Source organism: Felis catus, chromosome C2 (genome assembly GCF_018350175.1).
Source record: "Felis catus isolate Fca126 chromosome C2, F.catus_Fca126_mat1.0, whole genome shotgun sequence".
Lineage (NCBI taxonomy): Eukaryota > Metazoa > Chordata > Mammalia > Carnivora > Felidae > Felis > Felis catus.
In genome coordinates this window covers 91321070-91347868 of record NC_058376.1, presented here as the reverse complement: position 1 = coordinate 91347868, position 26799 = coordinate 91321070, and the positions used below count along the sequence as shown (strand labels likewise).

The window sequence follows — 26799 nt, the reverse complement described above, 5'->3', positions numbered from 1 at the left end:
CCTTTGAATATATGATTCATGTGGAAATAATAAATAATCACATATACAATGTACCATAATGTTTACAATGTATTATGCAATTCAAATAAACTGTAATTCAAATAAAGTAACATTTTATGCCAATCAGGGAAGATTTTTCTCCAAGAGATAGATGAGATAGATTTTTTTAGCAGTTAGTTTTAAGAATAACTTTATATATAAAACATTCTAATTGTCAAAAAAATTTAGAAAATGCAAAAAAAGTGTTACAACTAAAGGGAAATCACCCATAAATTGGCAACCCAGATTTTTTAAGTATTTAATAATATTTTTGCATATTGTCTTATGGTCTTTGTGTGTATAACCTATATTTAAAAAACAATATTTGATCATTTCTTACCTGGCTATTTATCGTTTTCACCACCCCACATTGTTTTAGAAAAATTTTTCCAGTTTATTAAATGTGGGTTTTATGAGTGGACTAAAGAAAAACAAAAGGCATTTTTTAGCTTTGGGTTGGGGACTGAAGGATAGGAGGTAAAAGATGAAAATACAGCAAATAGCAAATGAGTTTTATTCAGTGAAGGATAGGGTAATTTATCTGGTTTAACAACTGCAGGACGTGAATTCCACATTTGAAGGTGAGAGCTATTCTCTAGCCCTGCATTCTAGGCAGGATGGCACTCTGGTATGGCGGAAAGAGCAGTGGAGAGTGTGTGAGAGGCCTCAGTTCACGCTACATTAATACTATTTGACACTTCAACAATATCGGGTTAGTCACTTGGCTTGGCTCTCCCCTTGCCTTGTTTCTTCATGTTTAAAATGAGACATCTGAAAGATGGGCCCAAAATCAATAATGTACCAGTCCAAGCCAGATCTATCCCAGAGCCACTGTGTACCTCAGAGGACGTAGGGTCTGTGAATGCTTTCACAAGACTGGAAAGTGTTGTGCAAAGGGAAACACTCTGGAATGTGTGCCATCAAGGCCATACTCACATGTTTTCATCTTGGTGTTCACTGAGGCCACATCAACAGACACATAGAATATGCTCTGGAAATTCTTGGGACAGTCAACAAAGGATAAGTTTGGAATGGAATTGGCATCCTCCCAAAAGTCTTTTTTTTTTTTTTTTCAACCTAAGAACATGTTTTCTGAACTGGATTCTGATAGCTATTAGTTTTAGTTCTTTAGCAAATTGTTCTTTCTCTCTCTCTCTCTCTCTCTCTATCTCTCTCTCTCTGTGTGTGTGTGTGTGTGTGTGTGTGTGTGTGTGTGTGTGTGTGTGTGTTTTCTGAATCTGGCGATAGAACCAAATGGATCTGCAGGTTTGGATATGTGACTCAGTTCTTGTTAATCATGTTGTCTCGCTAATCATGTTGTCTTGCTTTGCTTGGACATAGTGACTGTCTGTAAGTGAGAATAGAGCGCAAACAGAGGTAATTAATCACATATCTTTGTGAAACTAAATGTTGTGAGGAGAGAAAAAGACTCCTGCCTCATTTAAGATAGAGTAGCAGGGACTAGTACTACCTTCCTGCTTGAAACAAACAAAAAATGTACATAACACATGAATCAAGAGCACTTAACACATTGGATATCAGGCAGTGAAGGCAAGCAGTCTCTGAGAAAGAGGAAACACAAGAGGTGAGGGAGAGATTGCCCAGCTCACCGCCTAGAGGGAGATTCTAGGTCACTGTGCAGGGAAGAGACTCAGGCAGAGTAGGACCGCCTCCTAGCTTTGACGACCAGCTGAGGGCTTGAAGTACTGAATGCAAGAGTTTATATTCCTTTTTATTGTTAAGCTACTTCAATTTGGGGTTCAGTCATTTTAAGAAAAAGAGACCTAATACACCTTATATTTCATTTCCCTGTCCATTTTCCTTATTCCTGAGTTCCATTTCAAAGTCAGGCATACCTCAGGCATTGCTGAAGTCACATGTTAAGATCTGACAAGTGCCCTTTACTATGTAGCCTCAAGTATGTGCTGCAAGAACCACAGCCTTTAGAGTGACTTTCGAATTAAATTGTTAAAATGTGTTTTTAACTTAGTACCTTCTGAAAAATCTATTCTTCTGCAGACAGGCTTACAGCTATCTTCTATTAGGGCTGGAAATTGACTTTCTAGCCACTGACACTTGACAGGATGTTTATTTTCCTGTTATAACAATTGCCAATTGTCCACCAATTTCTCTTCTCACAGAAATAACGAAGGTCAGCCGTGATGAACTACACTCTCTGTAACTCTCTCTGACAATTTATTTATATCCATATTTGATATCAGTAATTCTCTCACTTCCTAAAAATGGAAAAAAAAAATGAAGACAATCAGTGCAAAATGCTGTCAAGGGTGGGGAGCGAGAAGATAAAGGTGTTTGCATGTTATTCTCGACCTGACTATGAAAACCATCACCCAACAAGGATGGAATGTCAGCACAGATACTTTTTTTTTTTAATTTCAAAAAAGCTCTGCAGCTTCAAGATAAAATGTAACCTTGCAGTTGCTAAGGTAACTGGGATTTTTTTTTCCTCTTTAGGAATAGCAGAACAAATTAGGTGAGGAAAACTTCTGTAAATTGTCAATACATGAATGCCCGAGGCTGCAATAGCTCAATGCTTCATTGGAATCCTAGGTAACCAATATGTGGGGCAAGTCACCTAAAAGATATATTTGCTGTTGATCTGATTAGTTTCTTGAGCAATTTAATGCAAATGATGAAATCATAGCTACCCCTCCTTTTTTAGCTTTGACAACCTTTCTTCCCCTTGTTAATTTTATGCAATTTAATAGCTATCAGTGGTTCTAAGACTGAAGATAGAACATTTTTAGATACAATAAAATATGACAAGGTTAATTGTTGGCAATGGTCTACTTTATAATCAATACGTATTTAGAATTCTATATTGATATTTCTCTGTTGCTGCTATTCCCTGGGGCTTCCTCTGGTGTGGCATCATTAATCTCTCATCATTCTGCTGGCAGGATTATTTGTTAAAATATTTGGAATTAGAGACTAATGGTTCGTACATGAAAACCCACTCATTATGTTTGTTTTCAAAGTATCCCAATGTACTCTGACATAAAAAGACATTGATAGGGGCACCTCAGCAGCTCAGTCAGTTAAGTGCCTGACTCTCAATTTTGACTCAGGTCATGATCTCACAGTTGAGTTCGAGCCCCCCATCTGGCTCCATGCTGATGGTGCAAAGCCTGCTTGTGATTCTCCCTGTGGTATTTCATGGTTTCTAAGATGCACACTTTCCCACATTTTAGTATCCCTAAAATTAGGATGAATATAGCAATTGATGGTACTTGACAATTGTCTTTAGCCACTCGTTGCTTTTAAAGTATCTTGCAGTACATATAATAATCAATGATGTTATAGACTGGAAGGGATATAGCATTATGACTTACCGGTTTGAAAAAAATTTGGTAAAATTTGTCCCATGAGCTGTTTTCACCTTGTCTTACCAAGCAGTACATTAACCAATGAAACACTATGATTTTCTAGGCTCATCTTTAAAGTAAGTAGCTATCACAGTGGTGTTGTTGATACAAATGTTCTGGCTTTCAAATGTTCTGTGGATTATTCAGGTGTTATGTGATCATCTCTCACTATCTTCCTGTGCAAACAATACTTCAAAACAAACCAGTTAACAAGATGGGTTCACTCAAAATATACTAAGGAGGGAAAGCTGTGTTTGCTAGTAATTAAGGTTTCATTGATATTGCCTCAGTTCTGTGACTGGGCATCTGATTAACTAGTAAGAGGCATTCACAGGAAACCTGCCCTGAGCTAGAAGCTCTACCTTCTGATGGGTTTTGGAGACCGTTGCTTCCAGATCAACTCATTCACTAGTTGTGTCACCTAGCAAGTCAGTTAATCTCTCTCAAGCTTAGATCCTCATCTGAAAAAAGGGATCATTTCACAGATTTGATTATTGTTCAAAGATCAAACCAAATAGAATAAAATATTGTGCCATAACTGGTACTCAGTAAATGGTCTTTTCCTTTTTCCTTTTTTTCTCTATACTTATCCTTTGAGTTAATTTTTCTTCTGTATTAAATTAATGAAAAAAAAAGGAAATTATTATTCAATATTTTACAATATGAGAAAAAGTTATACCCAGGAAATGTTTGGTCTTGTCTAAATTGGAAGGTTTGAGGAACTAAAACAGTTGACTCATGAAGCCCAAACTGAGGATACTAAAATTCTAGAATTAGTCTTCAAATAATTTTATAATCTCTATAAACAAGAGATTACATAGTTCTTATGCAGGGTCCACTTTTTATAGTTTTATATTTTATTGCAGTAAAAATCACATTAGAGAATGATAGCTGGTGCCACATGGAGTGCGAAGGCAGTGGACTTGGTCGATAGATCTGAATCTGTAATATCAGTTTTTTTTTCAACGTTTTTTATTTATTTTTGGGACAGAGAGAGACAGAGCATGAACGGGGGAGGGGCAGAGAGAGAGGGAGACAGAATCGGAAACAGGCTCCAGGCTCCGAGCGATCAGCCCAGAGCCTGACGCGGGGCTCGAACTCACGGACCGCGAGATCGTGACCTGGCTGAAGTCGGACGCTTAACCGACTGCGCCACCCAGGCTTCCCTGTAATATCAGTTTGAATGAATGTCTTTAGGCATGAGAGTTGTAGTAAGTTTAAGTTACTTAAACTTTTTTGAGCCCCAGTTTCCTATATGTGTAATTAGACTAATAATATTTTTGTTGGGATAATAAAAGGTGATTATGTATGTAAACTGTTAAACATAATCTATGAGCTAGAACAAGTAGTAAATAAGTGTACCTTGAATATCACAGAAATTTATTTAGAATGGAAAGCTTTCTCATATAGATAAAATTCAGTTATAATAAACTTCAGAAGACATTTTAAAATGCCATCTTATTCAGTATGAATGTACTGGAGGACCAAATCCCACTCTGCAGGAGTTTGGAAACAAAACAAATGCCCAAGTCTTTGTAGCTGACTGTCAAGGACTTTTAATTTAGTGAGGGAATAAAGGCACTATAATGCACACGTACTCCAACCCTACAATTCACTTTTGGATGTTTTTGTGTCTGAGTCTTGATGAAAAGGCTGGATTTAATGGAGTTTTACTTGTTTTTTTGGAATGTTTGAGATGGGAAAGACACAGAGAGTTAAGCTTAATTTTACTTAATAGAATTAAATTAAAAATAAAAATAGCTCTGCTATAGTTTAACTCTATAAACTATCAGTTGTGGACAAGTTCTAAGCATTCCAGGAAGTAAGACAATATTAGAAACATGATATCCAATTGCCTGTTTATTAAAATTGAAATCTGTGTCAAACATGAATGGTCCAAATATAAATCTTAGAAAATTTTAAAGCAGTGAGCTGGATGAATTATTTCATGTGAGTTAGTGTATGTGCTGGGTAATAGGAGTATATTTTGAGGGATGACAGCTGAAGAGGTGTCATATTGTCTTCTGTGTTGTCTTGGTGATAAAGCTCTTTCAGGTAATTTTTGCAATTGCCCGTATAAAAGCATCACAGCTTATTGATTAAGAGCCAGGCTCTGGAATCAGACTGAGGTTGTTATCTCCCCTCTGTCAGTTGACACAGTTTGACTTTGGAATATTAGGAAACTTTCTAAACCTTAGTCTTCCCAACTTTAGAGTAGGGACAACTTCATAGAGCTTTTGTGAGAGTTAGAGTCTGATTGTGAACCCAAGCAGCATGGTTCCAGGACTCATTCTTTTTTTAAAAAAAATTTTTTTTCAACGTTTATTTATTTTTGCGACAGAGAGAGAGACAGAGCATGAACGGGGGAGGGGCAGAGAGAGAGGGAGACACAGAATCGGAAACAGGCTCCAGGCTCTGAGCCATCAGCCCAGAGCCTGACGCGGGGCTCGAACTCACGGACCGTGAGATCATGACCTTGCTGAAGTCGGACACTTAACCGACTGCGCCACCCAGGCGCCCCATCCAGGACTCATTCTATTGACTGTTAGGCCAGATGTTCAAGATGTATTTTGTTTAAAGGGACTACATTCAGATCATTTTATTAGGGAAATAGAAAAGAAAACAAAAATAGGTCAGTAATTTTAACTGATAAAAATTAAATTGTATCATATAATTCTTCAACAGTTTTAGAAAAAATATAACTTAACTTTTGACCCAATCAACCTCAAGAGTTTATGATTATAGTTTGTATTATGTTTGAGATATTATGTAGTTCATTAAATCAGAGAGGTTAAAGATGCAAAATAATATCTATGGTCTAATACATAGTGTTTAATGTATTTAACTATATTTAATTTCATACGTGATATTTTCCGCCTGTTCACCATTCCTGGTTTATGTGTGGTGGTAAAGTGTTTCAGGCAGTAGTTCTCATTTGAAACTTTGTTACATGCTGAGAGCTCTTTTAAAATTAAAAATTTGATTTAATTTTGTTTCAGAAATTACTTCTGATTTTTTCACATATAAATTAATATCAACCCATAATTGGAGCAGAAAAATGATTTTTTTACATGGTCTATTTAAAAAAGTTACTTATGTTTTCTTCCAATGATTCTCAATTCTTAGCTGGTTGTGGATTTAATCAAGAACCCAAGAATTTGATGAAAAGGAAAATAATATCAATGACAGCATATTTGCATTATGCTTTCTGTATTAAAGCACATTATACATTTAAAGGCAAAATGATATATTAAGAATGCTTGGTCAAAACTTTCATTCAGTGACATTGAACAAAGATCTGAAACTGAATATAAATATGGTATAACTAGCCTTGGTTGTTGAAGTTGTTCTTTAATTATGGTAACATGTGGCCCCAAAACTATCTCATGGTTTTCATTTCCGTCACATTGCAAAAACTATTAGTTTATTTGAAATCCTTCCCCCACAACAGAACTTTGGCTAGAGAAAGTGTGTATGTATCTTGTCCACTGCAAGTTGTTTATTAAGTGCTTGGAGAGTCTTTTCTAAATCAAATGGGATTAACTATTTGGAACTTGTACTTTATGGTTAAATTAAAAGAAAGTTGCACATCAGCCTCACTTTCATTTGTTTTAGCTCTATTCTTCTATATCTTTTTTGAGCCATCAACTTTAGGGAATTAAAAATAAGGCAAAACATCAATTGCATACTAGCTCCAAAGATATTTGTATGTAACACTGTTGAAATAAAGAGCTTATAGAGTAATTGGTAATTTATTTCGTATATTTTTAAATTGAAAATAAACTTGTGTCAAATGTCTTCAAGAATGTTTACATAATTATATTTATACTGTAAAATCCATATTAAATACTTGTGATAAAATAAAATATGCCAGTTAACAAGTAAATAGGAAGAGGCATATTTTGAAAGCATTCATTGTGACACTTAATCATTGTTACTATGTAGCATATTTGATTTCATGTTAAAAAAAGAATGTGGTGTGATTATGAAAGCATATCAAGTATAATAAATGTCTCTAATAAAAACAATATTTAGCATGTGCTTATTCAGAAAAGATTAGTCACTTGTAATTCGATCTAATAATTTTATAAGTCAAGTCAGAAATAATTAAAATGAGAACATACTGGATTTGGGGAGATAGTACTGCAAAGTGGAAAACATTTTGGAGTCAGACAGATGTGGGATTGTAATTCTGTACTTAATCTTGGTGTAAACTTGAACAATTTATTTACATTTTCTGTGCCTCGTTTTCCTTTTGTGCACAGTGGGAAAAATAAAGAACCCTTGTATCAGCTAGCTATTGCATAAGTAACCACCCCAAAACTTTGTGACTTGAAATAGTAAGGAATTATTGACTGCTCACTAGGTTCAGCTGAGTCGGGTTCACTTGTGCATCTGCAGTCAGTTGTGGGGATCAGGTACATGATTTTCCTAATCTAGGGTCTGGTGGTTGACTGGCTGAAGTTTGGTCTAAGGTGGCTTCACTTGGGACAGCTGGCCTCTCTTTCATGTTATGGCACTTCCTTTAAAAAGGGTAGCTTTGGTTTGTACTCATTGCACAGAGGGAGTCCAAGAGTGTGAGAGGAAGCACACAGGTATCTTGGAATGGGCATACAGTCATTCTGCTGCATTGGTCAAAGCAAGTCACAGAACTCGGACAGATTCAAGGAGTGTGAAACAGACTCCACTTCTGGAGTAGCTGTGGAGTTGCATTGCCAAGTGTGTGGATCAAAAAAAGAGTAAAGAATTATGGCCATACCATATTCCCTCTAGCAATTTAATATTATCTTTGGAAGAGTATTTGGCAGAAAATGTGTGCTCAGTGATGTGAACTAATTTAATTTTTAGAATGAAACAACTTAAATTCTGAAAATATTTTTGTTCTTTTGTTCTTTGCTTTCTTTATAAGGCCTGCATACGATTAATCACTTAATTTATTGCAAGTTCTACTTCTAAAACTACTTAAAATAATGACTCAAATATAAAAAAAATCAAATATGGCAATATTTTATAAGAATTCATGGAAAATATTACTTTTAGAAATATATTTTCAGAATTAAAAAAAATTAATGTTTATTTATTTTTGAGAGAGACAGAGTATGAATGGGGCAGGGTGCAGAGATAGGAAGACACAGAATCCGAAGCAGGTTCCAGGCTTTGAGCTGTCAGCATAGAGCCCAACATGGGGCTTGAACCCACGAACCATAAGATCATGACCTGAGCTGAATTCAGACCCTTAACTGACTGAGCCACCCAGGCACCCCTGTTTTCACAATTTTAAAGGTCAAAACACAATTGGTAAGAAAATACTTTCATTTGGAATGCCTTGGGCATCGATCCGAGCTTTCCATTATGCCATTTGTTTAATAGTGTCTGTTCCATCCTTTTTGGTGATGGTATGTCATAAATATTCATAGTATTACTAATAAGATAAATTATCTTTGACTATTTTTTTAAAATTTTTACCTTGAAATAATTTTAGACTTGCTGAAAAGGGGCAAAGATAGGACCCATTTCCCATTTCTCTCCCAGCCTGGCTTCCTCTCATATTAACAATGTATATGGCCACAGTGCATCTTTCAAGACTTGAAAATTCACATTGTTGCAACACTATTAACTAAACTACAGATCTTATTTGAATTTTGTCAATTTTTTCTCTATGCTTTTTTTTCTTCTGTTCCAGGATCCTATCTAAGATCCCACATCAAGTTTAGTTTTTTCTCCCTAGCCTCTACAGTTTGTAAAAGTTCCTCAGTTTTTTGTTCTCTTTCATGAACTTGATACTTTTGAAAAGTGTTGATGAGTTATTTCTGGAAAGTCTCTCGGTTTGAATTTGGTTTTTCTCATGATTGGAAAAAACTGGTGCATTTTTTGTTTTACACCAGCGGTACTGAAACAATGCTGTATTATCGGTTCACCTTGTCAAGAAGTTTATAAGTGTGTCTTCTTAGTGGTGATATTAATCAGATCACTTGGTAAAGCAGATGTCTGCAAGGTTTCTCTACTACAACGTTCCTAACTTTCCCTTTTTTATTAGGAAGTACTGTGAGATGCTGCAAACCCCAGACCCTAGTTTCTAAACATCCTGCAATAAAGGGAAAAAGGACTTCTTGGAAAAGTGGTTGATTCCAGCTGGGACAGAATAAATATAAAATGTAACTGAAGAATCTGGTGGTGAGAGAGTCTAAAAAGTGCTAAAAAAAAAAAAAGATGGGGGCTGTCGAAATAAGCAAAGATGACTGAAGCCAAAACAATTTGAACAACAAAATAAATGATAGTTTTGAATATTAACCCATAGAATTAAATACTTTCATGAGTCCATACTGATATAGATATGTAATTGAATAAATATTATTCGGGGTTGATGTCTTAGCTTGGGCCGCTATAACAAAATGCTGTGGACTGGTTGGCTTAATTGACATGTTTATTTCTCACAGATTTAGGGGCTGGGATGTTCAAGACCAGTGTGCCGGTATTGTTGAGTTCTGACGGGAATCTTCTTGGCTTGCTATCTGCCTTCTTGCTATATCCTCACATGCTAGGGAGAGACAGGCAAACTGTCTCTTCCTCTCATAGTATCTTTTATTTTTGAAACAAATAAGGATAATTTTCTAGGAGCTCCTGGGTGGTTCAGTCCGTCAAGCATCTGACTGTTGGTTTCAGCTCAGGTCATGATCTCACGGGTTCATGGATTCTAGCCCTGCTTCAAGATCTGCACTGACAGTGTGGAGCCTGCTTGGGATTCTCTCTCTCTCTCTCTCTCTCTCTCTCTATCTCTCTCTCCCTCCCTCCCTCCCTCCCTGCCCCTCCCCTTCTCACACTCTCGATCTCTCTCTCTCAAAATAAATAAACTTTAGAAAAGTTTTTCTAAAGAATACTGGTGTTTCCTTCTCCATACAGTTTTCTTACCAACGTATCCAAATGTCATCTTTTTTCAATACCCTATTCTTAAATAATGAGAGAAAATTATTATTTTAAAAAACAATTAACCCTGGTTAGGCATGGGGGTCTAGAGCAGCAGCAACAAAATCAGGTTCCTTGATGCTTCCGGCACTATCTTCTTCGTTTTGTTATCTTGGCACTGCAGGTGTAAACTACAAAGCTTCAATCTGTGCTATCTTTTGGGAGTTTACCAGTTCAGAAAGGCCCATGCCCTGTCCTATGGCAGAATGATTATTAGAAGAACACATGTTGTAATGCCATTCAGAAGTCTAACCAGCTATACACGGATTTGAGGCATGGGACTGGATTCGTTAAAAAAAAAAAAAAAAAAAAAAAAAAAAAAAAACAAAACTAAAACAGTATAAATTAGGGAAAAAATGCATAATGGTAACTTAGTTGCTCCAGAACACTCTATTCTTTGTTACGTGTTTGTTGTGTAAAGGAGATAGAAATATTTTAAAACTTAAAATCAGACAGCCATAGCCATCAGTGTAATTTTCCATGTATTTTTCCTTTTATTTTTATAGGATTAAGGTGATGTAAATGCACTGGAAGAGGAAAAGATCAGAAATTTAGGTTAAATTTTTGAATCACAAAATGTAAGAGCTCAAAGGATGCTAGAAGTCATTTAGTCCAGCATATTTATTTAACAGATGTAAAAATTAAGAGATGGAAGTTGAGGAACTTTAAACATTTTCTATGTATGCTTTGAAGTTTGTAGTGATCTAATCATTTTAAGAAGTTTGACTCATTAGAAGAGGTGTGAAACTTTATTTTCAGAATGTTATTAACAAACATTGACAGCAACTAATGATAATTTTAAGACATCCAATTTTAATATTTAGCTCATCAAATTGTGAAGGAGATTAAATTAAAATATTCATAGCTTAGTTTAAAATTGTAATTACAATAAAAGGGGCTTAGAAATAGGTAGCTGTTTGAAAATACATATATTTCACTGGTTAGTATAATGATTTGGAATAATAATGCTTAGATCCCAATACTACTGTCTTTGGATATTCCTTTATTCATGAATGATTCATTGATTAGTTCACACATACAATGGAAAATAAAACTCAGAAGGTCCCTTGTTCATATAGAAATTACAGTCCAGTGGAGAAGAATCAATAAGAAGCAAATAATTATTTAATTTTCATTTTTAAAACCTATTATATGGGAGCCAGTCACAGGAAGGTGGAGGCATAGTCTTCCAAGGGGGCTGGCAGCTTGTCCAGAGGCAGTAAGGCTGGAAAAAAAGGCAATATATAGAAACATGGGAGCAGAGGAGAAAGCCTGTCATAGGTCAAGTTGAAGAGTTTGGATTATATTTCAAACATAATACAAAACCATTGAAGGATTTTAGTGACAGGAGTTTTATTTATATTTTTAAGGAATTATTCTCACCGCCATATCAGGTAAATGATGAATGACATAGCTGGTAAAAGTGTTTAAATACAGTCTTCACCTCTTCACTTATTTTATCATTATTCTCCTCCACCTCTTCCAAAAATTGTAGAATTATGCTTATAGAATTGTGATTGAAGATTTGTATGGCTTTAGATAATCTTTTAAAATATTATAGATTAATATATATGTAAGTATGTTTTGTGTATGTACACATACATGATAGTATAATTATATGAATATATGTGTGATACATATTCTAGAAATATGGTAATTCCATTTTTGCTATGATTTGATTGAGAAAATACCTTTTTGTATATGGATTTAAGGGTCCTTTTCAATAATTCTTTCAGTTAACACCACTGGACCATATATGGGTGTGGAATTACTGTCCTTGATCCTTTTTATTTTTCCCTGCTTTACAAAATATTTTTATGTATTCAGATGAGCAGGCCAATCTCAATTGTAATCCTGTCCTTGTTTGCTTACTGGTTGTATAAACTTGGTCAAATTAATTAATATTTCTTTTTTTTTTTGAGATTCCTTAGTCTTTTCTATAAAATGGTACATACTTCAACAGTATTTTGTAAAAAACAATTACATAATGAATGTAAAGGATTAAACATTATGCCTAGCTTATAGTGTAGATTCAATAATATTATTTTAAAATGTGTCATAGATCGACATAGTGAAATCTTTTAATTTTAATCTTCTCTGTTCTGTCTTTGCTCTAATCAAAGCCATCTATCTGTGTTTCTGTCTTAGTGCACTTTGCACAGATCTCTTTAAGTTTATCTTTCTTGCCCACTGAAAGAAGCCTGCATATAGTCTGCAGCAAGGACATAAAGGAGGGGAGGCTCATGTCAATTTAGAACATAAAAAGAAATCAACCAGATAACATTACCTGTATTATCTAATTTTAAAACTAAACAGAATTTAGAAGTTCAAGGGAAAGGTCAATTGGGACATGTTATAAAACTATGGAAATAACAGATACAGTGAGTGCATTTTTGTAGATTTTACTTCCTATAATTAAAAAAAATATATATATTCATTTGTATAACATACACCTCATACAGCTTTATTGATACTACATATATCAAGTGTAACTAACAGAATGATTTTGAGTAATTCTTTTCAGAAAAGATAGGGGTGATCATTCTTATTCTGTTATTTTCATTACTTGGATATTTATCAAATCTCATTGTTAATATGTCCTGGGGATAGCCTTAGAGCTTTCCATAGAACTCTAACCAAAACAGATAAATCAAAATATGGTATGAATAGCTTTGAAAGAGTATACCATATAGTATACTTTATACACTAAACAATGCTTATTTGACATCTCCTTTAAGATGAATATTTTAAGTGTTCTTTGCATATTTTGCAGTTATGACCAAATTGAAATAAAAGTACTTTTAATCTAATGAAATACCTGACATGCTGTTGGGTTCTTAATGAAAATTCTTTCCTCACACTTTGAAGGGGACATAGTTTTACACAAATGAAGTATGTCACTTCTGTTAAATAGGTATTTTGAGGGCTTAACCAATCACAATACTTTTGTTGACTATAAGGCTATGCCTGTGTACCACCTAAAATCATGTAATGATCAACCAATCATCAGTACCCACCCCACAGTTTGAGAAATAGTAGTAAGTTTCTAATTCATGTAAAATAATATACAATGCAATCTGGAATAGAGGTTAAAATCATGGATTCTAGGACCAAACTAGCTGGGTTTGATTCCTGGTTCTAACAACTCAGGAGCTTTGTGATCCAGAGGAAGTCACATAATATCTCCCTGTTTCACTTTTCCATCCATAAAATGGAAAGGATCCTATATCATAAGGTTATTATGAGGATTAAATGAGTTGAATTGTGTAAAGTGATTAGATTAGTTTCTGGTACTAAGATAAAGGTCCTGTAGCATTTACTGTTATTATGAAGGACTTAGTTTTGTCAAATGAAAAGTGTATAAAGAGTGGTTTATTACCAGAATTCAGGGGAAAGAAAGAAATCACCATGGGGCATCCTTATCACAGAACTAGAATGCTAACTGCCTCTTAAAGGGTAGATAAGATTAAAGTTTTCTGGGTTATAAGAAAGATGTGGGGGTTAGAAATTAGGAAGTGTTGGAGACACAATGGGATTGTTGATTTCAATAGAGTGGAAGATTCTCACAAGTGCATAGTGAAAGAAGAGGCATGAAAACCAGGTTGACTTGACCCTATGTGGTGAGGAATTGAGGCCTGAACAAATCGCTAGCCTGTGAAATAAGGCGACTTCTGCTGCATGATGATGTGTTACGTGTTTTCATCTTGACTTTTGTAATTTGAAAGTTCAGGCTTATTTTATCACGGAGAAATAAATGATTGAGTAAACTCAAATAACTTCAACAATTTTTATGTGTTTTTAATAGATGAGATCAATCCAGTGGTCGCAGAGTTTTGTGTTGAGATGGGGTTTTCTTCTGGTAGCATTTTTTTTTTTAATTTTTTTTTAACGTTTATTTATTTTTGAGACAGAGAGAGACAGAGCATGAACGGGGGAGGGGCAGAGAGAGAGGGAGGCGCAGAACTGGAAGCAGGCTCCAGGCTCTGAGCCATCAGCCCAGAGCCCGACGCAGGGCTCAAACTCACGGACTGTGAGATCGTGACCTGAGCTGAAGTTGGACGCTTAACCGACTGAACCACCCAGGCGCCCCACTTCTGGTAGCATTTTAAACATGTTCACCAATGTCAAAGATTCCCAAGATATTGGAAACTTTAAAGACATAAACATTATTTTTGTAATTTCAACCCCTGATGGAGGCATGCCGTGCAGCTTACAGTGTCTCTCTCACCAGAACTGCAGAGTATAACGTTTCATTGCTTTCTCCCCAGGAGTTGCTGCATTACCAGTTAGGATATATCTAACAGCATATCATTAACCAGGCACCGTCAGATCATCAAAACAAAGAAACTGCTGAAGCTGAATTAGATGTTCTCACTCTAATAAAGAACAAAGTGTCACTGTATAAAACTGAGATGGTAGCGACGACGCAGCTCAGGCTAATTTCCTATATTTCCAAACATTAGATGATTAACTGTTTTGTTCATCTTGACTTAATTTTTCTGTATCTTTCCAAGTGTCAGAATAACTGGCTGAGAAACATATGTGCACAGGTGATTGGAATAGAAATTAAATCTACTGAAATTTAATGGTGTCAGAATGAACAGTCATTGGGCATATGACTTCCGTACTGATTGGAGAGTTACTGGGCTCTCCTTAGCTTCCCACTTACTTAGTAAACCCTGCTGGATATTGGAGTTTCTTCTATGCTCCATTGGTATGGTTCGTAAGCAACAAAATACTGTATAGCTCTTTATTTTGGGTGGATTTTGCATGAACTTTCACACTGCTTAAAACTCCCAAGATTTAATTTTGTGACTGTGACTTATAGTAATATAGTCAAGATCACCTTAAGTGTACTCTGTTATTTAGAAAGCATTACTTCAAAATTTCTACTAGGAAAGATTATGTGCTTGTTGGTTCTGCTGAATCTTGGTGTCTTTTTGCTCTTCTAATTAAGAATACTTCTGTTAAATAATGAAGTAGCTTCTCTTTGAAGAGGGAATTATTTGGAACTTTAGTTCTCTAAAATCAGCTGTATTCTCCCATGTTGTAGACACACTTTCCTTTTCAAATCCTTGATAATTGAGATGTATTTTCTCGGCTTTGAGCTCCTCTTTTTTTCATGAGCTCCTGTTACAAACAGGTCTTCCAGTTTCTTCTGGGAATCTCTTTATGATCTTGGGAGCATTCAATTATTAAACTGCACCAGGTTTTTGAGAAGATGAATCGTGTCTCTTTGTTATAGATCCTGACAGTTAATTTTTATAAGTTTTAGACCAACTATGCTGATCTGTTTCAAAGCTTCATCACAAAATGTCTTTTTACAGGTAAAATAATCTATATAATGAAGGCTTAGTATGGGTGTGTATTGTTAGAATCGTCCAGTTAAAGTTTTGATTATTTGCTATCTATCTTTCTGGATAGGCAATCATTTTGCCCTATGAATTAGGATAATTGATGTTATTCAAAGATATTTGCTGTAGGGTATCTAGATATATTTACTTGAGGGTATCTTTAAGGTTTTTAAAGTATTTTTTAAGTTTATTTATTTTGAGAGAGAGAGAGAGAGAGAGAGAGACCACAAAAGCAGGGGAGGGGCAGAGAGAGAAGGAGAGAGAGAATCCCAAACTGCACTGGCAGTGCAGAACCAGACGTGCGGTTCAAATCCAGAATGGTGAGATCATGACCTGAGCCAAACTCAAGAGCCAGATGCTTAACCGACTGAGCCACACAGGTGCCCTGAGAGTCTCTTTAATTTTTAAAGATAAATGAACTCCCAAATTCTATTAACATGTTTTCTTTTGGTAATAAATAAACTGAGTTGATTTAGTGCCCATATTCTGATCTGTACTTTAGTAAACAGAATTTGGGCTTGGGAACTAGATAAAATTGGGTGCTAGCGTTTAAAAGGTTTTGTAGCCTTGGCAATGTTTTTAACCTCTACATGTTTTATGGTATGCAACTTTAGGCAAATTTTTTAAAATTATTATTATTTTTTAAATTTCAATTACAGTATTATTATCATACAGGGTTATATTCATTTCAGGTGTACCATACAGTGATTCAACAATTATATACGTTACACAGTGCTCATTATGACAAGTGCCCTCCTTAATCCCCATCACTTATTTAACCCATCCCCCCATCCACCTCCCCTCTAGTAACCGTCAGTTGTTCTCGGTAGTTAAGAGTCTGTTTCTTGGTTTGTCTCTCTGCCTTTATTCCCCCTTTGCTTGTTTGTTTTGTTTCTTAAATTCCACATAAGAGTGAAATCATATGGTATTTGTTTTTCTGTGATTTATTTCACTTAGCATTATACTCTCCAGCTCCATCAATGTTGTTGCAAAATGGCAAGATTTTATTCTTTTTATGGCTGACTAATATTCCATTGTGTGTACACATACGCACACAAATATATGTGTATATGGTATACACACACACACACACACATATATATATATATATACTATATATATATATATATATAGTATATATATATACCACATTTTCTTTAGCAATTCATCTATTGATGGACAGATAATTGGGCTGCTTCTGTAATTTGGCTATTTTGAATAATGCTGCAATAAACATGTAGGGTGCACGTATCACTTTGGATTAGTGATTTGGTATTTTAATCATTCTGAATCTCAGTTTCCTAATCCTTGAACTTGTGATAAATGTGTGAAATTGTGTTAAAACGTGGGTTAACACACGATGAAATAGTGATTAAGATACTATTTTAACTAAACGTGTTGTAAACTTCTGAGCATTATGTCTGACACAAAAACTTCCAACAATCAATTTATCCACTCCATTTATTCCACAGATATTTATTTGGGTGTAGTACTACTTCTACTTCTGGTACCAGTAAGACTGACAACAACAATAATCTATCTCCTATTTTTATCACCTACAGTAGGATTTCTCAGCCTTTTCTGTGCAACTGAATCTCCTGGAAATTTGTTTTTCTAAAAAAAGAAAAAAAATAGATCTATAATTTATATATAAATTTAGAAAGAGGGACAGAGGGAGAGAGAGAGAGAGAGTGAGGACAATTCATAACCGAGTGATTCAAATTGATTATATGTAAAATGGGTAATGCAGTGTCCATGTTTAACTATGAATTCAGACTATATTGGTAGCCCTCAAATCTCACTTTGGGAAACTCTAAATCTACAGTAATAACTGAATACTTAAATCTTTCAGTTTCTTATTTAATAACAACAACATCACAAAACTTTAGGTATTATTTTGTTAGCTTTGGGATATATTAAGTTTATTCATTCAAAAATATTAAACATCAACTATTTGACAAACATTGTTAGGCACTAGGAATCTAGGTTTCTTCCACCATCTGAGAGGGGAGTATTCCTAGGAAAGCTTTTGTAAGCTAAAATGGTGTAAAACAAAGAATCAGTTTTGAGTGTTCTCACACCCCAAGAAAATCACCTCTCATAGGCTTCTCTGATAACTTAGGATATACCTTAGGACATAATAGATACACAAAAATCAAGGTAAAGCACAGATGCACACAGACACAGGTCCAAGCTATGGAGGCTTGGTGCTGAGATGCAAAGTGTAGTTCCTGGGAAGGGATTGGTGGGTGCCTTTGATACCGGGGTGCATGCTACCTTTGTAATGGCTCTGCAAAACGAATCCTGAACACTGTTTTCACTTTTTGCCTTTTTTTCATAAAAGCAAAACTCCTTTTCAGATTATTTTCCTTTAGCAAAAATAAGTAACTAATGTAGGTCATTTGTAAAAATGAAGTGGCATTATGGGAACCTTTAAAAAGTGAGGGATACCTGTACTGCTTAGCAAGAAGAACATCATACTTGTTCCAAAGAACACACAATCTAGTGAAAAAGACAACTAAAACAGTAGTAAAAAATAAAGTTTGAAGAATATTCTGATAGGGAATAGCAGGATACTGTTTCATGATCTTCAGTCTTTTACCTGCCATCCGTTTTGCTAGAGCATTGATATGTTTATGAAAAGCATGCCCACATAAAGTCATGTAATCTATTCACTGTGCAAGAACACTAATATATATATTTTTAAATGAGTGCTACAAATGCACTGTCCTGCCTAGAAAAAGATTATGGTCTTGCTTTTCCATTTCTAGGGTATTAGTGTATTCAACTTAAGACATTTCTAAAACTGAGAAGATCCACACATGCTATTATTACTAAAGATTACTTGATAAAGTTAAACCCAAACTGAGGTTCTGAAGCAAAGTCTATCTCAACACAAAAGATAAGCTACAGAAGGATTTCTTTGGCAATATTTTGATTGTTTCACATGATTTTAGGACCAAAACTCCAGTAGTTTTTGTCCATTACTCTTTGTTTTAAATTCACGTAACAGTGCTTTTCAAAGTTAATGTAATGACCCTCTAGAGGAGGGGTCAGCAAACTACAGCCTACAGGCCAGATCCATCCTGATGTCTGATTTTCTAAATTAATATTTATTGGGACATAGTCACACCCATTTTCTGTTTTATTGTCATGGATTTGGAGAGAGGGATAGCTTGCAAAGGGGCACAAGGAAACTTTCAGGGGTAATGCAAGTGTTTATCTTAATTGTGATGATGATTTTCATGGGTGTATAAGTATGTCAAAACTGATCAAATTGTTGATTTGAAACACGTGTAGTCTCTTGTCCTTCATTAGACCCCAAAAGTTGATTAAAAAAAGAGGTATAGAGATAAAGATCAAGTTTAAAAAATAAAACATACAGATTGCATACCCAAACATCATTTAAGTTCAACAGACATAAAATTATTCAGTCAAACTGCCATAAAAAATTTTAACAATCTCAATGTCTATACCTATTTTGCTGGGAATTAGTAACAACCCTTTGTTACTAATCAGCATTCCACAATTAGCATTCCCCAAAACAGTATTTGAGTAGCACTGTTATAAGAAATACGACAGAAAGCTGATGGCATCCCTATTCCACATGGATGTTACAATCTGTATAAAAATGAAACAGTTACCTAACTATAACAGGCTATGGTATAGTTCCAAAGACAGTGATTTAGGGCTCATCAGTAGGCAATAAAATGAAAAACAGCAAGGACTTTGGAAACCATCAGGCTGGGATTCAAACTCAATTTCTTTCATTTTCCTCATCTTACAGTATAGGTGAATTATGAAACTGCTTCCCTTCAGTTTGTCATAGGACGAAATGATAAAATAATGTTCTCTTCATGAGGCTGTTTGTATCTTTCCTTGGCAACATGCATGTAGTAGGTATTCAATAAATATTTGTTAGCTGAACAAAGAGCCTAGAAAATTGCAGTTCCAGAGTTGCTAAGCAACTTGCCAGAATATAGTAGTTACTGACTATTGCTTATCTCCTGCTGGTTGTGATTCTTGTCTGGAGACTGGATTTAAAACATTTTCTTATATGTAAGTCATTTAATTAAAAAAAAGCTAAGTATTATAGGCAATATTTGCCAAATGTAGAGGTAATTTCTCTATATGAGTGTTGTAATTTTCAAATTACCTGTATGGCAGAGACAAATATTTGTTTTGTAGACATATATCCTTTTTCTAGAGTAGAAAATATTTTTTGTAGAATAGAGAAATATTTCTTTAAAAAGTGTATATATTTCTTTAGCAATTAATTGCTATATTGAGTTTACTGAGTATGTATGAAGTGTAATTTCCATGGTAATATATTATGTAAATTAAAAAATGTCATCTATTTTTTTTTAGGGTTTTGTATTTCCATAAAACAGGAATCTGAAGAGATCACGGAACACTTATCAACATTAGGTGTAAATGTCGCAATTTCTTTGTTTATAAACCAGCATTAGTGGGAATTCTCCATATACCAGGCTCTGGGTCAAGCACTTTTTCTGACCTAATCTCATTTAATCCTCATAACTAACCTATAAGGTTAATACTGGTATTGCCATATTACAAGCTTTCAAAGGACATCTTGCATGAGGGGTGATAAATAGAAAAACAGAGATTTTCACTCAAATCAGTTTGTCATATTTTTTGTTTCTCCATACTACAATGCCTATAATGTGAGGTGAGACAAAAATCTGACAGCAGAATGAATTACAACACCTTTGTAAAACAAGACTCTGAGCTGCCCCGATTGCCTGGATTCACTGAGGTTTTCCAAAGATATTCTTTAATAGAAATCTCAAACCTTTGGCGTGCCTATATCCCTAGACATGCAAGACTGAATAAATGGGAATTGAACATGACTTGGTTCTGTAAGTTAAAATTCCTGAAACTTATGGCCAGGGAGGATTTTTTGAGGACTTAGAAAAATGGAGTTAGAGAAGCCCCCTGAGGAGTTCCTCCTTACTCTCCAAATATTCTTCAGAATGGGACAGAAAATACCAGTTGCAATCTAACAAATGCTTTCTGGATCCGTTCTACATACATTTCTTGGATTCATTTCCAGGTTTCCAGAGGTTTCCAAGAATTTGAGCCCTTCTGCACTTCCTTTTTTTTATTTTAACGTTTACCAATTGAGTGCCATATTATAGAGATTAGTTAATTCCTATGTGTTTGGCCTCGTCTAAACAATCTTTGACAAAAATTCCATAATGGAACCTATGGTAGAGAGCAAATTTTGGAGTCCTGCTGCCTAGATTTGGATCCTATTTTCTTGATTCCTCTTTGTGTAACTTTGGGCAAATTAACCTTACTGTGCCTGAGTTTTCTTATCTATTAAATAGAGATATTAATGACACCTTTCTTATAGGCTGTTCTGAAGATTAATTGAAGAAATATTTTTTTAAAACACTTAGGACAGGGGCGCCTGGGTGGCTCAGTCAGTTAAGCGGCCGACTTCACCTCAGGTCATGATCTCGCGGTCCGTGAGTTCGAGCCCCGCGTCGGGCTCTGTGCTGACAGCTCAGAGCCTGGAGCCTGTTTCAGATTCTGTGTCTCCCTCTCTCTGACCCTCCCCCGTTCATGCTCTGTCTCTCTCTGTCTCAAAAATAAATAAACGTTAAAAAAAAATAAAACACTTAGGACAGTGTATGGTTTAGCATATAGTAAATTATGAATGTATTTACTTTTATTAATTAGTTTCATTTATACAGATTTGAACATTTTTGTGATTCTGCTCTTTCCTCTTTGTTGAACAAAGCAATAAAAAGTAATAAAGAAAGAAGACTAAGAAAATAAAGAAGAAAGACATGTATCAGGAAAAGAGGCAGGGAGGAGGAAGATGGGAGAGGGAAGAAAGAAGAAAGATGGAAAGGAGATAGATGTGAAATAAGAAGGTCAATTAGGAGCACACTTAAGTCTCTTCTAGTCAAACATGTTTTGACATTCAATGAAAACTTTGTATACTCTTGGAATTTTATATCCATTCATATTTGAATATGTAGATACCTCCTTAGGCAAGTTGATTTGCTGCTGAATCTTGTGGACTTAATAAAGGCATCTGCAACTTACTAATAAAAATAAACATTTAAAAGTTGTGAAGCTAAGAACCATCACATCACCCTTTACGTTGGCTCACAACCACATAAAAGCCTTGATTTATAACTTTGCTTAAATAGGGTAATTTCCTGGTGCACAGTTAGAGCATCATAACTTATCTGCAGTACATTTATCTCTAGAAGGGTCAAATGTATAATTTCTCTACCACATGATGCTGAATTTTCTCTATTATGGTTATTTTGGCCAGGTTGTAGGTTAAAAGCAACTCTGAACATCTTCTTTCAAATGCAACACAAATGCTTTCTTTGCACATGATTACATGTTAAGTTAGCACAGCTCTTGTAAGGGAAAATTTATAAGGCTTACCGGAAAAGCAGAGTAGAAGACTGCTATTTTATGATTTCACTTTGATCAAATTTATAGGCATAATCTGAATATGACCTTTTTCTAAGATTAACAATTCCTTCCTTAAATGCTGACCATGGTAAAGAATGGTAGTTTTATAATTTGAATTTTTAAAAATTTCCTGGGTGATGCTGTTCTTTTCAAGGACAGACATAAACAGAATGTGGAATGGGATAGAATGACAATGGAATTTGCAAATGGAATTTAGGAATGATGCTAATGGGCCTTCTCTGCAAGTTTACTGTTTTTATTTATTTATTTTTATTTTTTTTTCAACGTTTATTTATTTTTGGGGCAGAGAGAGACAGAGCATGAACGGGGGAGGGGCAGAGAGAGAGGGAGACACAGAATCGGAAACAGGCTCCAGGCTCTGAGCCATCAGCCCAGAGCCCGATGCGGGGCTCGAACTCACGGACCGCGAGATCATGACCTGGCTGAAGTCGGACCTTAACCGACTGCGCCACCCAGGCGCCCCTTAAGTTTACTGTTTTTAGAAAAGAGTCCCAGTACTATATCATATATACCACTGTGCATGCATGTGTATCCAGCTATCACGGGTTTCAGTCATTATCATAAAGATTTATGCTGAACCTTATTTCTAATAACAAATATGTTTTATTTTGGTAAGCTGCCATTTTTGTGACTAATATTCAGTTTTCCTATATGTCTATATAGATGTAAAAATATCATTCCATAGCTGTATCTATATTTTATGTATTTATACTGAAAAAGCCATCTGACACCTTTGACATATAAGACTTGACATATTATTCACTTTTGCCAGCTAGACCCTCGTCTAAATATAATTCCTTAAAAAAATAACAAATATAGGTTATTTCAGTTTCCTAAAATAACATTGGAGAATGCATTCATATATCCATGTTCATGGATGCCCATGTAGAATTCTAATTTTTTAAAAATAATTGTTAAATGTATCAAAGTCACTGGGAATAACACTGGATAACATTGGTCTCCTTTGCTTTTCTAGTCACTATTTCTTACTTAACAAATTAGTCCAAAACTGAGTGCTTTAGAAAACAAATAAGTTTATTATTTCTCATGTTTCCTATAGGTTAGGAATTTGGACAGGGAACTATGGAAATGGCTTTTATTTCTTCCATGATGTCAGAGGCTTCAACTGGGATGATTTTATGGCTGGGATGACTCAATAGCTGGAGGCTAGGATCATCTAGAGGTATCTTCACTGGTATGTGTGGCAGTTGATGCTAACTGTAGGCCGAGTCCTGACCTGGGCTGTCAATTGGCGTCTTTGTGTGGGCTTCCTCACAGCATGGCAGCAGGGTTCCAGAAGCAAAGGTCCCCATAGAGCCAGTTGGAAGCTTTATTGCCTTCTAAGGCATAGCTCAGAAGTCACATAATGTTACTTCTGGCATTGTTACAAGCCTGCCCAGTTTCACTGACACAGCCTCTCAATGAGAGGAGTGTCATACCACATTGTAAGAAAAACATGTGCAGTGGAAGATATTGTTGTAGCCATTACTGGAAAATTCAGTCTTCTATATTGGTATAAAGGAGAACAAAGCCCATAATCAGCCATTATTAGCTCTTTTTAATGTATTTTGCAGTTCATTGATTTTAATTCCATCAATAATCTCAGAATTTGGACCAGGACCCACAGCCAAATTGAACCTTAGTGTCAACATGTAACATCATTGTACTGTGTCTTTTACAGTGCATGTTAGTATGACCTTACAATTCACTGTAGACAATTAAGTATTCTGTCCTGTAGGACTCTGCCAGAGAAAACAAACAAAACCACCCTAGTTATAGTAGCTAAACATCCAACAGAAGAATATCCCTTTATTGATATCTAGAAGAAGTGTGAAGCAAGAGTAATACTAATTTGTACTAAATAATAGCTTCTTGAGGTAGCCATGCCAATCATAGGGTTTCTGGGCTCCTCTTTGTGCACTGGTATTGAGCAGCAATTCTCAAATTATTATCCACTTACCGCTTGCATCAAAATCGAGAGCAGGGGTTAATAAATCACAGCCAGTGGACTAAATCTGGCCTGGAATTTGAATGGCTCAGTTTGTACAGAGAGTTTTTGTTTGTTTGTTTGTTTGTTTTACATTTTTAAAGACAAACAATAACAAAAATGACACAAAACAAAGAAAATTATGTGACAGAGACCACCAAAGCATAAAATATCACTATCTGGCCCTTTTTAATGTGTATTTATTTATTCTGAAAGAGAGAGAGAGAGAGAGAGAGAGAGAGAGAGAGAGAGAGAGATGTGTGCAGCAAGAGAAGACAGAGAGAGGGAGAGAGAACCCCAAGCAGACTTTGAGCTGTCAGCTTAGTCAGTAGGTCTCAAGTCCATGAACAATGAGATCATGACCTGAAGCCAAAATCAAGAGTCCTCAAACTACTGTGCCACCCAGCTGCCCCGCTGGCCCTTTAAAGAGAGGTTGCTGTCCCACTATTCTAACATACTCGATAAATGCAGATTCCTGTTTCACCACTGACTTACTGAATCTGAACTGGGGGTGAGAGGTCAATTTTGAGAATTTTAGCTTTGAAGAGTTTGCATAATGTTTTTTTATGTCTGCTAGATTTTGAGAAACACTAATTTTGGTTGTCTACAAATATTTGGAAACATGCTTGATTTAGCTAATTTGATCAACTAACTGTTTTTTGTTATTAGATATTGCTTTTTAAGACATAGACATGATTCTGCTCAACACAGTGTGTTTGTATACCATAGCCAGGAAACACTGAATTTAAAATTAGGTAGCACTTTTTCCTGAAAGTGAAGATTTAAACAAAATTTTGACTTTGAATTTCAACTTTTTTTTTTGTTAATGTTTATTTTTGAGAGAGAGAGACACAGAGAGTGTGTGAACAGGGGAGGAGCAGAGTGAGAGGGAGACACAGAATCAGAAGCAGGCTCCAGGGTGGCAGCACAGAGCCTGACGCGGGGCTCGAACTCACAAGCCGCAAGATCATGACCTGGGCTGAAGTCGGGACGCTCAACTGACTGAGCCACCCAGGCACCTGATGTTTTGTTCTGTTTGTTTTTAATTTTCTTGAGATATTTGTAGCATTCTTGAAGACTATGCTGCCCTTTGTTAGTGGACAATAAATTCTCCAGTAAATTGTTAGCATTTCCCTAAAATATTAAGGTTGTATACAATGTTGTTTTTTCCAACATTGAAATGATGTTCCTGTGCCACTATAAAAGATTAAATTGTAACATATTTATATTATGGCATATTTAGCAGCCATTATAGTGTTTGGAAAAACCATTAAAGAAATAGAAGGATGGGTATAGTGAAAGCAAAATTTAAGTAGGTTATAAAACAACATGTAGTATAATTCCATTTGTATCAAATAGCTAAATACATATGTATGTCTATGTCTTTATCCTCTATATATCTATCCATATACCTATTTATCTACCTTCCTCTCTACTTACCGTTTTAGATGAAGGGTAGAAGGATAGAGATAAGAATGTTAAGAGAAATAATAGAAGAATATACCAAAATATTAATAGCAAATTTGCCAATTTGTATTTTTTCATTTTTTTACTTTATAATTAAAAGAATGTTATATAAAAAAGAAAACAGTGCTTAAAATTTCAAATTATATGATTTCCTGAATTGACCTATAAACCTCTTCTTTAGGGAGAAAGTTTTAAAATGGGTAAAAAGCATTTGCATGAGTCACTTTCAATTGAGGTTTGAATGAGATTTCAGGAGGCAAGACTAAAACAGATTAAAGTAGTAATGATAAGGGGCGCCTGGGTGGCTCAGTCGGTTAAGCGTCTGATTTCGGCTCAGGTCATGATCTTGCGGTCCGTGAGTGCAAGCCCCGCGTCGGGCTCTGTGCTGACCACTCAGAGCCTGGAGCCTGTTTCAGATTCTGTGTCTCCCTCTCTCTCTGACCCTCCCCTGTTCATGCTCTGTCTCTCTCTGTCTCAAAAATAAATAAACGTTAAAAAAAAATTAAAGTAGTAATGATTACCTTTTCCAAATAGAATAGCAAATAAGGGGCAGCCTTCTAAATAATATGGTGAGAATCAATCTCCAAGCTCATGTTACGAATGGTTATAGTAATATTATGATCCAACAGAGGCGACTAAAACAAAATAAAAACATAAACAAAAGGCTGATCAGATTTATTAACTCCCAGGGCGTGGAGGGAAGTTATGCTTAAAAAAAGATATTTCATGCTTGTACAAATAAAGTATCTGTGTTATCCTTGCCTTTTTTTCTCTAAATATATTTTTTTTAATTGACAGTTGATGGCAAGGCTAAATGTCTTTAGATATAATTAATATAAAGGATTCAGGTAATGAAACAAAAGTTACGCTTAAGTAGCTTTTACTTTTAGGTTTACTGTTTGGTGCAAAGATATCTTCAACTTTAAATGTTGTAATCAAACTTATGTTATATCTTTATTGCCTCAAAGTATTTTTTATAAATACCTGTTTGTTGCTTAATTATCTTGCTATTATTACATTTCCATCCTTACTGCCATTTTTTCTTCTTTCTTAAAAAAAACCACTAGTGATGTCCAATATCATTCAAGGGTGATTCACAGCCTTGTCTTTTATGATTCCT

At 35.3% G+C, this 26799-nt stretch overlaps 1 protein-coding gene across 13 annotated transcripts in view; it reads left to right on the top strand.

Moving 5' to 3' along the window:
• The window catches only part of NAALADL2 (N-acetylated alpha-linked acidic dipeptidase like 2), a 1340454-nt gene that overhangs the window by 473292 nt on the left and 840363 nt on the right, over positions 1–26799 (top strand). Inside the window, exon 1 of one of the 13 annotated variants that reach the window (XM_045036398.1) lies at positions 16950–19801. The exons of the other annotated variants lie outside the window; for them this stretch is intronic. The gene's annotated coding sequence lies outside the window, so the exon portion shown is untranslated. Of the gene's footprint in view, positions 1–16949; positions 19802–26799 lie in introns of those variants that run through there. 13 annotated transcript variants of the gene reach the window in all.